We start from the raw sequence: 16,500 nt of genomic DNA on the forward strand, positions 1-16,500 counted from the left end.
ATTTCTGGTATGAGACACATTTTTCTTTGAATGGCATTGGTTCCACTGATTGCGTGAAGACAGAGCTAGTGAAGGCTGATTGGCTGGCTTGAATGAGAATGGGAGGAGCGTAATCCTCCTTAAAATGGCGTTGGCGTCTCTCTGACAGTTACGTGCTTGGTTTTTTGATGCAGCACATGAGAGACAGGATTAATTTCTCAGATGTAATACAAAAAAATCCCTGACGCAGCAGAAGCGAAACGGGGACTTCCTGTTGGGTCGGTCAGCTGGTGATATTGAGGACAACAGAACATTGAAGCGATTGGACTATGAGCTAAGTTGTTTGTGGCTGGATCACCTTGGCTGAGATAAGTAACCATTGAATTGATAGAGATTGCATGAATTCAACTGAAAAGAACTGATTTAAATTATATTCTGTGATCTGTTTAGACATATGCATGCTTGTCACCCTAGCAATAAAGGTGAGAGAGGTATTCTACATCCATTTTAGACGCACTGAGTGAAGTTTTTTTTAAGCCAGATGATGGTACACCGGGCTCACGCCTTATAGTCCAAAGTATCGGGCTAGTTAGGTGGTGTTACTGAGGATTTGTTTCTCCACCATTTAATGCATAGTGTGAGGCTTGGGAGTGACAGCGGTAATAAGCTGTTTTCGAGTTACACAGTGGGTGTGAAGCTGTGGTTGGAGTTTCATTTATTTCTTTAAGCTTGAGTGGATTATAGGTCATAAGACGGAGAAAACAAGAAAGCCAGGATATACAGTTCTAAACACTGGTCCCTCTATGCTCAGCGGGAGTCCTCCAACTGCATTGCTGCCAGTGGGGGGTGGTGTTTCCATATTGTGTTTTTAAACACTAGGAAGGTTCCCTGGAGCCCTGTAGAGCTCGCCTCTCCCTCACTATTGAAACTGTGATAGTGAAACAGAACCCCCCACTGGCAGGACTGTAGGTGGAGGACTCCCGCTCAGCTTAGAGAGAACAGTGCTTCTAAAACTCAAAAATGTGCATAGTGGGGGGGGGGGGGGGGGGGGGGGGGGGGAATTCTGTATAGGGCACCCAATGTTAGGTGATGACAGGATGGTGTGCAAGAAGCATAAATTTTATAAAAGTAGTTCCGCACGGAGCTGTCATTATACCAGCTTAAAGGGTCCTTTTACTGAGGTGCGCTGAAAAAGGGCTTGCGGATTTTCGGCGTGTGCCGTTCCATTTTTCAGCGTGCCTGTTAAAAAAGCTTTTTTAACATTTTTGCCGAAAATGGACGTGCGGTAAAATCAAAATTGCCACGCATCCATTTTGGGTCAGCCATTGACCTAGTGGTAAAGACTCACGCAGTACCCGGATGGTAATGACCTACGCGCGTCAAATGCCACTTGGCGCGTGTCCGATATGCACGTCCAAAAAAAAAAATTATTTTTTGGACGTGCGCCAAAAATGAAATTACAGCAACAGCCACACGGTAGCCATGTGGTAACTCCATTTTGGTGATCATTGGGCATACATAGATGCTTCCACAGCTTAGTAATAGGGCCCCTAAGTCATTTTTGCCTCTAACTTTAGGCGCGAGCATTTATGTCTGCCAGAGGCTGGTGTAAATGCTCACACTTAACTAGATAGACGCGGAAATGGAAGTATTCTGTAACTCTGTGCCTAAATCCTGAGAGTGCCAACGCTCCTTCCTTGGCCACACACCCCCTTCAGAGTTGTGTGCAAAGTGAATTAGGCGCACAGAATATAGAACAGGGGCGCAAAGCAGATACGGACTTTAACCAGTTAGTAGTGCCGATCTGAGCTTGTTAAGGCCAATTATTGTTATCACCAATTTAGCTAATTAATTTACGTGCATATCTGCTATCCAAGTCAAAAATTATGCGCCTAACTTTGGATGACCTATACAGAATTTGGGGGCATTCAATTCACCACTGAGTTTACTTTAGTTCATTTTCAGGAGGAGGTACCAGGTAGGAAGGTAGGGTTGGTTTTCTGAAGGCTCTTTTGCTTATGAAGTTTATGTGCCAGTTGGGAGATTTAATACACTATGGGCTTGATATTCAAAAGAGTTTAACAGGGCAAAGACAGGCTGAGCTGGCCATGCCTAGATTTTCAGCATCACTGAACTGGTTAGTGGCATGAAAATATCACCTCTGGCTGCCAAAGCACTAACATCCTAATTCTATTTATAATGCTCCAAATTGCGCACACAAATTTGAGTGTACACCCAATTTGTGCATGCAATTTAATTGATAAATGAGCCAATTAGTGTTGATAATTGGGTGCTACTAACTGATTATTCATCTACAATATGTCCCAAACATCAAATGGTTTAATATATGTAGTGCTTCTTCTATCTGTTAATTCCCTTCAATAGCATAACTCTCTGTGATGAACTGTACTCATTCCATTTACTAACCACATTCAAACATATTTTACTTTGCTTTCTTCGGGGATCATCAGATGCTCCTGCTGCTCTCACCATATGAACGCAATGTTCAAACAGTTGAGAAAATGGTTGAGGCGCAAATCCTCATAGATCAACCCGTTTAACTTCCTATATAATAATTCTCACCTCCAACGTTCTAATGTGCCTGGGACAGTGGCTCCCTCGGAGGTGGTCTGCTAGGCAGTTTAGAATGCACTGACGTCAGTGATGTCACTGACAGCTGATTCCAAGCCGCGTGTTTCCCTACTCCTCCCCCTGCCTGGGAAACAGCTGTCAGTGCCCCTCCTCGGCGCAACACCCAAGCCCCTGCCCTGCAAAACCACGAGCCAGGCAGGGGGAGGAGTAGGGAAACACGCGGAATCCTCCCCCTGCCTACCAATCAGCTCTCAGTGCCCCCCCTTGGTGCAACACCCAAGCCCCTCCGCCCCGGCACAGCACCCAAGCCCCTACCCCCCCTTGACGCATCACCCAAGACCCTCCCCCTGGCGCATCACCAAAGCCCCTACCCCCCCCCTCTCGGGCACATCAACTCCCTTGCCACCCGCAGCCGCTAATACTAACGCTGTCCGGCCGCTGCTGCTTCTCCTGTGGAGCAGCAGCGGCCGGTACAAAAAGAAAAAGGCCAAAAAAAGATTTTTAACCTGAAAAACGGCTCGGTAGACAGCCATCTGGCATTGGCTGTCGTCACTGCAGCCGCTCCTTCTCTCCTCTCCACGTCAGTGCCCCCGCAGGAAGACCCTGGAGGAGCGCAGCGACATGAGAGGGGAGAGAAGGAACGGCTGCGGAGATGACAGCCAATGCCAGATGGCTGTCTACGAAGCCGTGTTTCAGGTTTAAAATCTTTTTTGGGCTTTTTTCTTTTTGTACCGGCTGCTGCTGCTCAACAGGAGACGCAGCAGCGGCCGGACAGCGTTAGTATTGGCGGCTGCAGGTGGGGAGGAGGTTGATGTGCCCAAGGGGGGGTAGGGGCTTGGGTGATGCACTGGGGGGGGTAGGGGTTTGGGTGATGCCCCCGAGGGGGAAGGGGAGGGTCGCTGGACATAGGTGGCTGCAGGGGGAGAGGAGGGTCGCTGGACATGGATGGCTGCGGGGGGGCAGGGAAGAGGGAGGTGGGGAGGGGGTCCTGAGACCAGATGGGTGACTGCAGGGGAGGGCAGGGGTGACAGAAGGGACGCTGCAGGGGGGGCAGGGGGAGAGGAGGGTCGCTGGACATGGGTGGCTGCAGGGGGGGCAAGGGGAAAGGAGAGGAGGGTCGTTGAATATGGGTGGCTGCAGGGGGGCAGGGGAGAGGAGGGTCGCTGGACATGGGTAGCTGCAGGGGGAGAGGAGGGTTGATGGACATGGGTGGCTGCAGGGGGGGCAGGGGGAGGTGGGTCGCTGGACATGGGTGGCTACAGGGGGGGCAAGGGGAAAGGAGAGGAGGGTCGTTGAATATGGGTGGCTGCAGGGGGGCAGGGGAGAGGAGGGTCGCTGGACATGGGTAGCTGCAGGGGGAGAGGAGGGTTGATGGACATGGGTGGCTGCAGGGGGGGCAGGGGGAGAAGAGAGTCGCTGGACATGAGTGGCTGCAGGGGAAGCAGGGGAGAGAGGAGGGCCACTGCACATGCGTGGCTGCAGAGGAGGGTTGGTGGGGAGGGGGTCCTGAGACCAGATGGGTGGCTGCAGGGGGGGGCAGGGAAGACAGGAAGGACGCTGCAGGGGGGGGGATTATCTTGCTAGCGCCCGTTTCATTGCCTACTGAAACGGGCCTTTTATACTAGTTTTCTTATAATTCTACTATTTGATTCAACTTTTTTTCAAAAACTTTTTTTTTACAATTTTCTCAATGTGATGAAAGAATCGTAACAGCACTTATCTTTGAATCGGCAGCATTTTTAAACAACAGGAGAACCTCATTCAAACAGTAAAATATGTTTGAATGTGGTTAGTAAATGGAATGAGTACAGTTCATCACAGAGAGTTATGCTATCAAAGGGAATTAACAGAAGGAGTACTACATGTATTAAACTATTTGATGTTTGGGACATATTGTAGATGATTATATTTGAGAAGTCCCCACACATAAAATAGCTGACACTTAATTTGAATACTAATTGATTATTGGCACTAATTAGCATTAATTTAAATTTATGCATGCATCTTTAAACACCAGGATCCACGTGTAAATTTTACATGCAGATCAGAAAAGTGGGCACAAACATGGGAGGGAACATGGGTAGATCAGGGACATTCCTGGAATTTGTGCGCAGTGTTACAGAATATGGGAGATCCATACCTAATTTTAGTGCGAGAATTTACAGCAGGTTTCAGTTAGTTTAAATCCTGGGTGCGGATCCCGGTGCAAAATGCTATTCTATAAACAGCATCCAACTCAGCGCTGTTTATAGAATGGCGCTTAGCGCTAATTTTTATCAGTGCCCAAATTTGAGTGTCATTTATACAATTTAGTCCTAAGCAGGTAGGTTAGGGGTGGCCCGGGGGCAGAATATGGGCAGAGCCAGCGCTTAACACATTAGTGTTCAATTCTGGTCGCCGCATCTCAAAAAAGATATAGTGGAATTAGAAAAGGTGCAGAGAAGGGCAACGAAAATGATAAAGGGGATGGGATGACTTCCCTATGAGGAAAGGCTAAAGCGACTAGGGCTCTTCAGCTTGGAGAAAAGGTGGCTGAGGGGAGATATGATAGAGGTCTATAAAATAATGAGTGGAGTTGAACAGGTAGATGTGAAGCGTCTGTTCACGCTTTCCAAAAATACTAGCACTAGGGGGCATGCGATGAAGCTACAATGTAGTAAATTTAAAACGAATCGGAGAAAATGTTTCTTCACTCAACGTGTAATTAAGCTCTGGAATTCGTTGCCAGAGAATGTGCTAAAGGCGGTTAGCTTGGCGGAGTTTAAAAAAGGTTTGGACAGCTTCCTAAAGGAAAAGTCCATAGGCCGTTATTAAAATAATCCTTAATGAAACAAATCACTCCTTACACCACCCAAATGCTTTAAAACACCCCTCACACGACCTTACCTAACACCTTCTAACTTATTCCTCTTCTACCTTCAGATTATTACCGACTATATCTAAGATTATGTAATGACTTTTTCATATTAACACCCTGTAAGCCACATTGAGCCTACAAAAAGGTGGGATAATGTGGGGTACAAATGCAATAAATAAATAAATAAATAAATGGACTTGGAGAAAATCCACTATTTCTGGGATAAGCAGTATAAAATGTTTTGTACATTTTTGGGATCTTGCCAGGTATTTGTGACCTGGATTGGCCACTGTTGGAAACAGGATACTGGGCTCGATGGACCTTTGGTCTTTCCCAGTATGGCAATACTTATGTACTTAAGTGGTGATATTCAGTCCATTATCTGGTTAACTGAGCAGCTAAAGTTAGGCTAAGCTAAAGGCTGTCTTAACTTTATATGCCAAGTTAACCAGGCAGTAGTCACATATCAGCCAGTGCCTGGTTAAATTCCAGGTTGCTGCACATGCCCAGATATTCAATGCCAGAGGCCGGACATGCCTCAGCATTGAATATCTGGAGTTAACTCAGCTCATGGCTATGAACGGCTTATAAGCTGCTTTGTGCCTCAAGCTGAATATCAGCTCCTATAATACTAAAAGATGTACTACTTGGTACATTGATGGCGGGTTGTAAAGATATGATGATATGATAAAATACAAATTTTAAAAATGTGCATTTGACAAAGGGATTTGGCCTGGCCTTGTCTTCGGTGGGGCTAGGTCTGGAGTGAAAAATAAAGGTGTATCCCCCATTACAGAAGGGGAATGAACATCCATATCTATGTCTAAACAGATCGACCTTGGTATTCATTCATACATCACCTGCTATTAAATCTCATATTTATATTCTAAATAGGTAAGGAGCATCAGAAATGCAATTTGTTGTTCCAGTGGAGATAAATCCCAATCAGGAATCTCCCAATTTAAGTTGTCATTGGCCCATGAAAATCTACTAATTTTTTTTCTTTTTATAATTTTTTCTTCTTTTGTAATTTTTTTCTTTTTTTCTCCTTTTATTTAACTTTGTTCTTCAATCCTCTCAATATCGATACATATATTCACAATAATTATTTATATTATTCAATGTTATACATGCTATTAGAAAATGAAGGGGAACTTTCTGATGACATGATCATGTTTTGCCTTTTTCTGTTTCAAAGCTTGTAAAGTTAAAGCAAATTATAAAAAATATATTAATGCTTTGCTAAAAACACATTCTTATGTCCATATTTATGAATTCTATAATACTCGGTCAGATTACCTTTTGCTGTGACACACACTGGCTACACTTCTCCTGTTTTCAAAATGGCCACAGCGTACTACCAACTATTTGAATCGCTGGGGACATGTGATTTGCAAACCAATCCAATTGACTGGTTAGACAAGCATCATACATTCAGTTTCTTTATTAAGTCCGCCTGGTTCTGTTGTTTTTAATGTATAAATCCATATTTGTCTTGTATAATTCAATTGTTCTACTTTGCTGCCCACCCACCCTACAGTAACTGAATCAATAATGTGCCATCAAATATCTCTGATGGAGTGCTAGTGATTGCGCCAATGTTATACTAATAGTGTTTCTTCATTATTTATAGATATCTTTGATTTATGTTCATTTAAGATCATTTTCACTGGCCTAGTGCTATGATTCACATATACCTGGTCACATGGACATTGGGTAATATACACCATATTGCATGAGACACATGTGGTAGCAGATCTAGTTACTATTTCTCTCTTTGTTTGAGGATCAGTCCAAATAGGTCCTTCCATGGTACTATGGCATTATTAATTCAGTAACTGTAGGGTGGGTGGGTGGGTGACAATGTAGAAAAACAATTGAATTATTTTATTTTATTTTTCTTACATTTGTACCCCGCACTTTCCCACTCATAGCAGGTTCAATGCGACTTACATATTATATACAGGTACTTATTTGTACCTGGGGCAATAAAGAACAAATTCTAAAGAACAAATGTGGATTTATATATTAAAAACAGTAGAACCGGGCAGATTTAATAAAGAAATTCAATGGTTGATGCTTGTCTAACCAGTCAGATGGATTGGTTTGTAAATCACATGACCCCCCCCCCCCCCCCCCGGCATTTTAAATAGTTGGTAAGATGCCACAGTCATTTTGAAAACAGGGGAAGTATAGCCAGTGTGTCACAGCAAAAGGCAATCTGACCGAGTATTATAGAATTCATAAATATAGACATAAGAATGTGTTTTTGGCAAGGTATTAATGTATTTTTGATAATCTGCTTTAACTTTAGGGGGAAAGCTTTGAAATGACTAAGACGAAACATGATCATGTCGGCACAGATTTCCCCTTAATTTTAAGATAAGTAAATTTTTTAACAACATGTATAACATTGACTAATATGAATTAGTTTGTGAATACAAGTATCGATATTGTTAGGATTGAAGAAAAAAGAGAAAAAATTGCAAAAGAAGAAAAAACTATAAAAAGAAAAAAATTAGTAGATTTTCATGGACTGATGACGACTTAAAGCGGGTGATTCATGGAGCAAGAAATTGCATTTCTGATGGTCCTTCACCTTTTTAGAATATAATGTATGAGGTTTAATAGCAGGTGATATATGAATGATAATAACTAATTGTGGATACATCTGCTATATGATAAGAATATTTTAGAACATACATGTTTGCATGCTCCCATACACACATTTATGTGGCCACGTTGTCCCATTGATAATATAGACATTTGTGATTCTAAAATAATACTACTGCCATGTGTAACCAGCAGAGAAACCCATTCTTCAATGTCGGTAGATCCTGTTCTAAAATACTAGCAGAACTGAAATAAGTACATAAGTAATGCCATACTGGGAAAAGACCAAGGGTCCATCGAGCCCAGCATCCTGTCCACGACAGCGGCCAATCCAGGCCAAGGGCACCTGGCAAGCTTCCCAAACGTACAAACATTCTATACATGTTATTCCTGGAATTGTGGATTTTTCCCCCAAGTCCATTTAGTAGCGGTTTATGGACTTGTCCTTTAGGAAACCGTCCAACCCTTTTTAAACTCTGCTAAGCTAACTGCCTTCAAACTTTCTCTGGCAATGAATTCCAGAGTTTAATTATACGTTGGGTGAAGAAACATTTTCTCCGATTTGTTTTAAATTTACTACACTGTAGTTTCATCGCATGCCCCTAGTCCTAGTATTTTTGGAAAGCGTGAACAGACGCTTCACATCCACCTGTTCCACTCCACTCATTATTTTATATACCTCTATCATGTCTCCCCTCAGCCGTCTCTTCTCCAAGCTGAATAGCCCTAACCTCCTTAATCTTTCTTCATAGGGAAGTCGTCCCATCCCCTCTATCATTTTAGTCGCCCTTCGCTGCACCTTTTCCAATTCTACTATATCTTTCTTGAGAAGTACATAAGTATTTCCATACAGGGACAGACCAAAGGTCCATCAAGCCCAGCATCCTGTTTCCAACAGTGGCCAATCCAGGTCACAATATACCTGGCAAGATCCCAAAACAGAAAAAAGCAGTGGATTTTCCCCAAGTCCAATTTAATAATGGTCTATGGACTTTTTCTTTAGGAAGTCATCCAAACCTTTTTTAAACTCCGCTAAGCTAACCACCTTTACCACATTCTCTGGCAACGAATTCCAGAATTTAATTACACGTTGAGTGAAGAAAAATTTTTCTCCGATTTGTTTTAAATCCCTACCTGGACAATTCAATTCCAGTTTGTACATCTTTGCTAAAATGACACTCAAAACGTTCATGAATAATGAAGTCTCCCAAACCTTTCTCTCTGTGTAAAAAAAGGATTTTCATTTTTTTATGTAATTCTAAATTAAAATGTGATAATAGTTGATCAACAAGAATGAAAGGTTGAACTTACCTCCACCTTGGTGGCACTTACCTTCTAAGTCAGTCACCACCTTCCCCATATAACCTACCTCTTTGTCATGAGTATATCATCCTTACCAATGATTATTGCATGGCCTGGAAAATCACAAATGCCACTTCATTTGGGTAAAAAGGTCTGAAGATTATAAAGGACACAAGCAACTGAGAGCAGGTTTAAGGAGAAATGACATTATATATGCTAATTTTCTTTCCTTTAATCCCTCCAGACCAGCTCACACAGATGGGTTATGCACTTCCACTAGCAGATGGAGACTGAGACCACTGAGATTAAGCAAGGCTATAAGGTACCTATACAAGCCCCCTTAGGATCAGTCCCTGAATAGCCAAGCAGATCACCTAAAACTCCCCAGGCCTCTCAGTGCCAAATCTCTCAGTTCAAAAGCCAGGACCTCACGCTGCTGCTGCCTCCATGTCATTTTTATAATTATAATAATAATTATTATTGTTATGCATACTACAGGCCCAGAATGATCCAAAACCACCAAGACAAGTACAACTAGAACCAATCTTTCACAGCCCCAAACGTGAGGTCACAAAAGAAAGAAAGAATACTTTGAATATACAGAATTAATATATACATCTGAATAGAGCAGGTCCTGTGCTAGTCTGGAGGGACTAAAGGAAAGAAAATTAGCAGGTAAGACCTAATTTTTCCTTCTGTAGCAACCCCTAAAATACAAACAAATGATTGGAGTATCGAAACTCCTGCTTCCTTGACAGATATATCTGCACAGCCTTACACACATCCAGACAATGCAAGCATTTTTGCTACGCTGAACCATCATGATCTCCTAGAACGGGCTGAGACATCAATTGATTGACATGAAACTCCATCACCACCTTAGGAAGAAGGAACGCACCAGTTTCAGTACCACTTTTTCTTTAGAAAAGTGCAGGAAACATTCCTTACACCAGTGATTCCCAAGTCGGTCCTGAAGAAGCTCCGTGCAAGTCAGGTTTTTAGGGTATTCACATTGAATATGCGTGATAGAGATTTGCATACAATGGAGGCAGCGTATACCAATCAATCTCATGCATATTCTTTGTGGATATCCTGAAAACCTGACTGGTAAGGAGGTACGCCAGGACTGACTTTGGAAACACTGCCTTACAAGCCAGAGCTTGTAATTCCACAATTCTCACCAAAGTGATAACCATTAGAAATACTGTCTTTAACGTAAGATCCTTAAGAGTATAATCCACCAAAGTTTTGAAGGGAGCTGACACCATAACTGACAAAATGAGATCAATAGGACTGACAACGAAGAGGGGGAGAAAGAATAGAAGCTAAAGACTTACCATTGACTAGCTCCCTGAAGTACACCAGAGTTGCTACCTGCACCTTAAGAGAAGCCAAAGCAAGACCTTTGTCCAGCTTATCCTGCAAAAATTCCAGAGTATGTGGTAGAAAAGTCTTCAAAGGATCAACCCACTAGTTGTCATACCAGTCCTCAAAGATCTGCCACACAAGCACATAGGCAAGAGCAGTAGAACCATAAAAGAGATACAATAACCTTACAAGAATACCCTTTCTTTGACAACTGTGCCCTCTCAAGAGCCAAACCATAAGACAAAACAGAGCTAGACCACCATATGCACTGGCCCCTACGTCAGGAGGTCCTCTGACAACAGAAGGTGTACCAGGTCCCCGTACCAAGGCCTTCTTGGCCAATCCAGCACTACTAGGATCATAGAAACGCCGTGGACTTTGATCCTCTGAATGACTCTGCCCAGGAGAGGCCATGGAGGAAACACTGCTTTGCTCTGCCTTGTCAGTTAAAGGCAGTATAGGAAAATAAAACAAAATTTGAGAAAAACACATGAAACCTGGAGAGGTCCACTCCTGCAACAGAGCATCCAGCACTTCTGAGCAACAGTCCCTTCGTTGACTGGAGAACCAAGGAACTTTGGTATTTCAGAAGGTTGCCATAGGCCTATTATTGGCAGTCTCTACCTGCTCACAATGAGATTGAAGGCACTCTGGCCCAGGCTCCACTCTCCTAGATCCACCATGTTTTAGCGGAGAAAATCTGCTTGAACATTGTCCACTCCTGCCACATGAGCAGCAGCCAGATCCACCAGATGACTTTCCATCCAGGTCAGGAGGAGGGCCGCTTCCAGAGCCACAAGATGGCTTTTGGCCCCCTTGCTGATGTACATAGGACACCATAGTTGCATTGTCTGACAGGAACTGCACTCCCTTGCTTTGCAGAACCAAATGAATCGCCCTGGTTTCAGTCTGTTGATGGACCACTGGGTCTCCATTGCTGACTACTGACTGATCCACCAGGCTTGAAGACTGGCATCCATCATTACCACCGTCTACTGGGGAGCGTCCAGGCTCATTTCTGCTGACAGTCTCCAACCACCACCGCAGACTGCCCCTTGCTATCCATGAAAGGGGGAGTCTCACATCTAAGGACTGCTTCTGAGGAGACCATCTTGATAACAGTGTTTCCTGAAGCAGCCTAATATGGGCCCTCGCCCACAGCACCACCTCTATACTCCCGCCACCAAGCTCAGAAATTGAAGATAGGACTTGGCCTGTGGATAACTCTCCCGTAGAACCAATCACACTTATATAGTAACATAGTAGTATAATAAATGATGACAGATAAAGACCTGAACTGTCCATCCAGTCTGCCCAACAGTCACACTCATTATCAAGTCATGAATGTGATATAAAGTACTTGATCATTGTTTCTTCAGCATTTCTGAGGCATAGACCGAAGTCCGCCCAGCCTTGTCCTTATTTTCCAACTACTGAAGTTGCCATTGAAGCCCACTCCAGCCTATCCAAATTTGTCTTGTCAATTGTGAGACACAGACTGTAAAAGTCTGCCCGGCACTGTCCTCACATTCCAAATTACTGAAGTTTGTCGAAGCCCTCTCCAGCCAATCCTAAACTGGATTATCATATACGGGACCCAAACCGTACAAGCCTGCCCAGCGCCGGCCTTAGTTCTTCACAGCCAGAGTCGCCATCTAAGTGCCACTCGACATGCAGGTACACATGCAACAATTTAAGTTTTGTTTTTTTCATACTGTTCATTTTCTAATTAGAGATCCTCTGTGTTCATCCCATGCCTTTTTGAATTCCATCAACGTTTTTTTCTCCACTACCTCCCTTGGGAGGGTATTCCAGGCATCAACCACCCTCTTCGTGAAAAAAAATTTCCTGACATTACTCCTTAGTCTACCACCCCATAACTTCAATTCATGTCCTCTAGTTTTACTGTTTTCCCTTCTCTGGAAACTATTTGTTTCTCTATTAATGTCTTTCAAGTATCTAAACATCTGTATCATATCTCCCCTCTTCCTCCTCTCCTCTAGGGTATACATATTCAGGTCTTCTAGTCTCTTCTCATATGTCTTTTTGTGCATGCCCATACCATTTTTTCGCCTTCCTCTGGACCACTGCAAGGAAGACGTTTGCAACTTCTTTATCCATTCAGCTGGGAGAAACACTCTGTTGAGTTGAGTGCTGAAGCACATTCCCATGTACTCCAGGCTTCCGTAGGACTCGGGTGACTCTTATTGATCACTCAGCCCAGCAATTGTAGAACTGCACCACTCTGGCCAGGGTTGTGGTACTCTCCTGAAAGAACTTTGCTTGAATCAACCAATCATCCAAATAAGGGTGGACCAAGATTCCCTCCATCCAAAGGGCCACAGCCACTACCACCACCACCATAACTTTGGAAAAGGTGCGAGGAGCCATTGCTAGACCATAGAACCAATAATGCTGTCCCAAAACTGTGAAGGGAAGGTACTTCTAGCAGAGCTTCCAAGGGGCCAACTTTTTTAGTGAGAGGTTTAGGGCACACGCATACCCAACCCTACCCACAGCTCCATTCCTGGCAGACATCAATGGCAGCCCACAGCACCAGCTGTCACTTCCTTTTCTAGTGGCAGTAGTAGATACCTTAATAAAATGTCATCTCCTGCTCATCGTGAGACTGGTCCCGCTGTCTCTAGAAGGGAAAGATACTCAGCGGGAGATCTTGGCTTCCCAACAGGAGTGCGGGAGATGATCCCTTAAATTGGTGCCCCTTAATGTGGCTGGTGGGGATCCCAAATCCCTCCAGCTGAAAAACTGCTCCCAACTGGAAAACTTGCAAACTGGGCAGTCAGCGGCAGTATGGCTGAGCCACCACTGCCGCAGCTGCCAGCCTCATGCACGCTCAGTTTTTATGCATGTGCAGGGGAGGCAGAGCATGCCAGCTCTGGTTTTTCCAGTTTTAATTTTGAGGGGCGCTGGGGGGGGGGGGGGGTAGGAGAGCAGAGATGGAGATGAAATTTTGGGTCCACCCACTATGGGCTCAGGTAAAGGCAGAATTCAAAGTCCAGTGTAGGATGAAGGGATTCTCAGCCGTATCACACATAGGAGCTGTAGTCTGTGGCCCTTGGTCAAGAACTGTCATTGCAATGACTAGGCTAAGTGATGGGAAGGGGGGTTGTAAAATATGGGACAAACTACCCTAGCAGTAGCATATGAAGGCTTAATGCACTACAGCGCAATACAAGACCATTCAGATTGAGCTGGCAACATACAGGGGGCAGATGGAAATCAGTAGACCAAAAAAAAGTCTAATTTTAGAAAAGAAAATGTAGGGCTTTTTTAAAAAAAAAAAATGAAACTCATTTATAAGATTTTAGGATATAGGTTTCAAAGTTCCTGATTCCTTCTGAAAAGGAGGATTCCTGAATTTATTCTTCCCAGACACTAATGAATGCCCATTGAGGGCAATTCTATAATGAAATGCCTAGAGGGCACCTATGTGGAACCTATTCTATAAAGGAAAGGAAGCAGCTACGTTCCTTTGTAGAATACTAGCATAACTGGGTATATACTGTACATGTGTATGGGGGCCGATATTCAGACCGCGGGAGTTAGCTAAGCTTCCTCCCGCGGTCGGCGGCGAACCCAGAAATTCAATGCCAGGCTGTATCCAGCGACCGGCATCGAATTTCCAGGGTTTATTAGGACACTCTGCACATAGCTGGTTAAGCCGGCGTTCATCGGCTGACCGGCGAAGTTATAGTGGGCAAAGATAGGCCTGCTATTTACGCGGGCCTACCTGGCCACTAAACTTAGTCACTTAGCACCAATATTCGCTGGCTGACCGGCTATGTCGTGCTAGCCGCTAAGCTGTGATATTCAGTTGAGATAGCCAGCTATCTTTCACTGACTATTAGTGCTTAACCAGCTTTTGGCTACTTAACCGGCCAGGAGCTGTTCCTGAATATTGTGAGGGGGAGGGGTAAGTGTATAGGCTGGTATAAATGCTCGCATCTAGATTTGGGAGATATGCGCATTACTTATAGTATTTTACAAGTTATTTATGCAAGTGTGTGCTCTGCTTAGACTCCACATACATGTAAGCCCACCTGTAAAATACATGCTATAGAAGATTGTATGTATTTACAGAATAGCGCATCATCGGAATTTTGGCATTTATGGGCATGTGTGCACATATATGCTGGTATTCTGGTCATTTACACACATATTTGCCACATAAATATTAGCACCCTTTTTACATAATTATCCCCATTCTGCTAATGGAGACTTAGGTAGATACAGTGATCACGGATTTAGAATGTTCATTTTAGTATTCTGGAAAGGATGGGCCAGGGCACAGGGCATTAAATTCTAGGAAACACCTTGTCCCACTTCCTTAATTACTCTGAGTGTTATATGGGGAATGGGAATGGGTCTTGATATACTGCCTTTCTGTGGTTTCTGCAACTACATTCAAAGGAGTTTACATAGTTTAAGTATATATACAGGTACTTATTTGTACCTGGGGCAATGGAGGGTTAAGTAATTTGCCCAGAGTCACAGGAACTGCAGCGGGCACTGAGCCCAGTTCCCCAGGATCAAAGTCCACTACACTAACCACTAGGCTACTCCTCCACTGAACTTTTTGTTTAAAAATGATAAATGTAAGAATCCCATACAGATAGCCTCCAGATAGTGATCTATTGAAAATTAATGCTTAAATAAAACTGCTCAAAAGACCAACCAGATTGCAGTAAAGTCATAGCCATTCTATAACAAAGATCATATCATAATATTGTATAGATACCAATGGATGAAAATAGGAGTATGATTGGTTAATGAGGCACATTTTCGAAAGAGAAGGGCGCCCATCTTCCGACACAAATCGGGAGATGGGCGTCCTTCTCCCAAGGTCGCCCAAATCAACATAATCGAAAGCCTATTTTGGACATCCTCAACTGCTTTCCGATATGGGGACGACCAAAGTTCCCGGGGGCATGTCGAAAGCATAGCAAAGGCGGGACCGGGGCATGCTTAAGAGATGGGCATCCTCAGCTGATAATGGAAAAAAGAAGGGCGTCTCTGACAAGCGTTTGGCCGACTTTACTTGGTCCATTTTTTCTTGCGACCAAGCCTCAAAAAGGTGCCCGAACTGAGCAGATGACCACCAGAGGGAATCGGGGTTGACCTCCCCCAGTGGTCACCAACCCCCACCCACCCTAAAGAAAACTTAAAACAATTTTTTTGCCAGCCTCTATGTCAGCCTCAAATGTCATACCCAGCTCCATCACAGCAGTATGCAGGTCCCTGGAGCAGTTTTCGTGGGTACTGCAGTGCACTTCAGACAGGCGGACCCAGGCCCATCCCCCCCACCTGTTACACTTGTGGTGGTAAATGTGAGCCCTTCAAAACCCACCAGAAACCCACTGTACCCACATGTAGGTGCCCCCTTCACCCCTTAGGGCTATGGTAGTGGTGTACAGTTGTGGGGGGGGGGGGGGTTGGGGGGCTCAGTACCGAAGGTAAGGGAGCTATGCACCTGGGAGCAATTTCTGAAGTCCACTGCAGTGCCCCCTAGGGTGCCCGGTTGGTGTCCTGGCATGTCAGAGGGACCAGTGCACTACAAATGCTGGCTCCTCCCACGACCAAATGGCTTGGATTTGGTTGTTTTTGAGATGGGAGTCCTCAGTTTCCATTATCGCCGAAAACCAGAGACAACCATCTCTAAGGACAACCATCTCTAAGGTCGACCTAAATGTTGAGATCTGGGCGTCCCCGACCTTATTATCGAAACAAAAGATGGTCGCCCATCTTGTTTCGATAATACGGGTTTCCTC

Source organism: Microcaecilia unicolor, chromosome 13 (assembly GCF_901765095.1).
Source record: "Microcaecilia unicolor chromosome 13, aMicUni1.1, whole genome shotgun sequence".
Taxonomy (NCBI): Eukaryota; Metazoa; Chordata; class Amphibia; order Gymnophiona; family Siphonopidae; genus Microcaecilia; species Microcaecilia unicolor.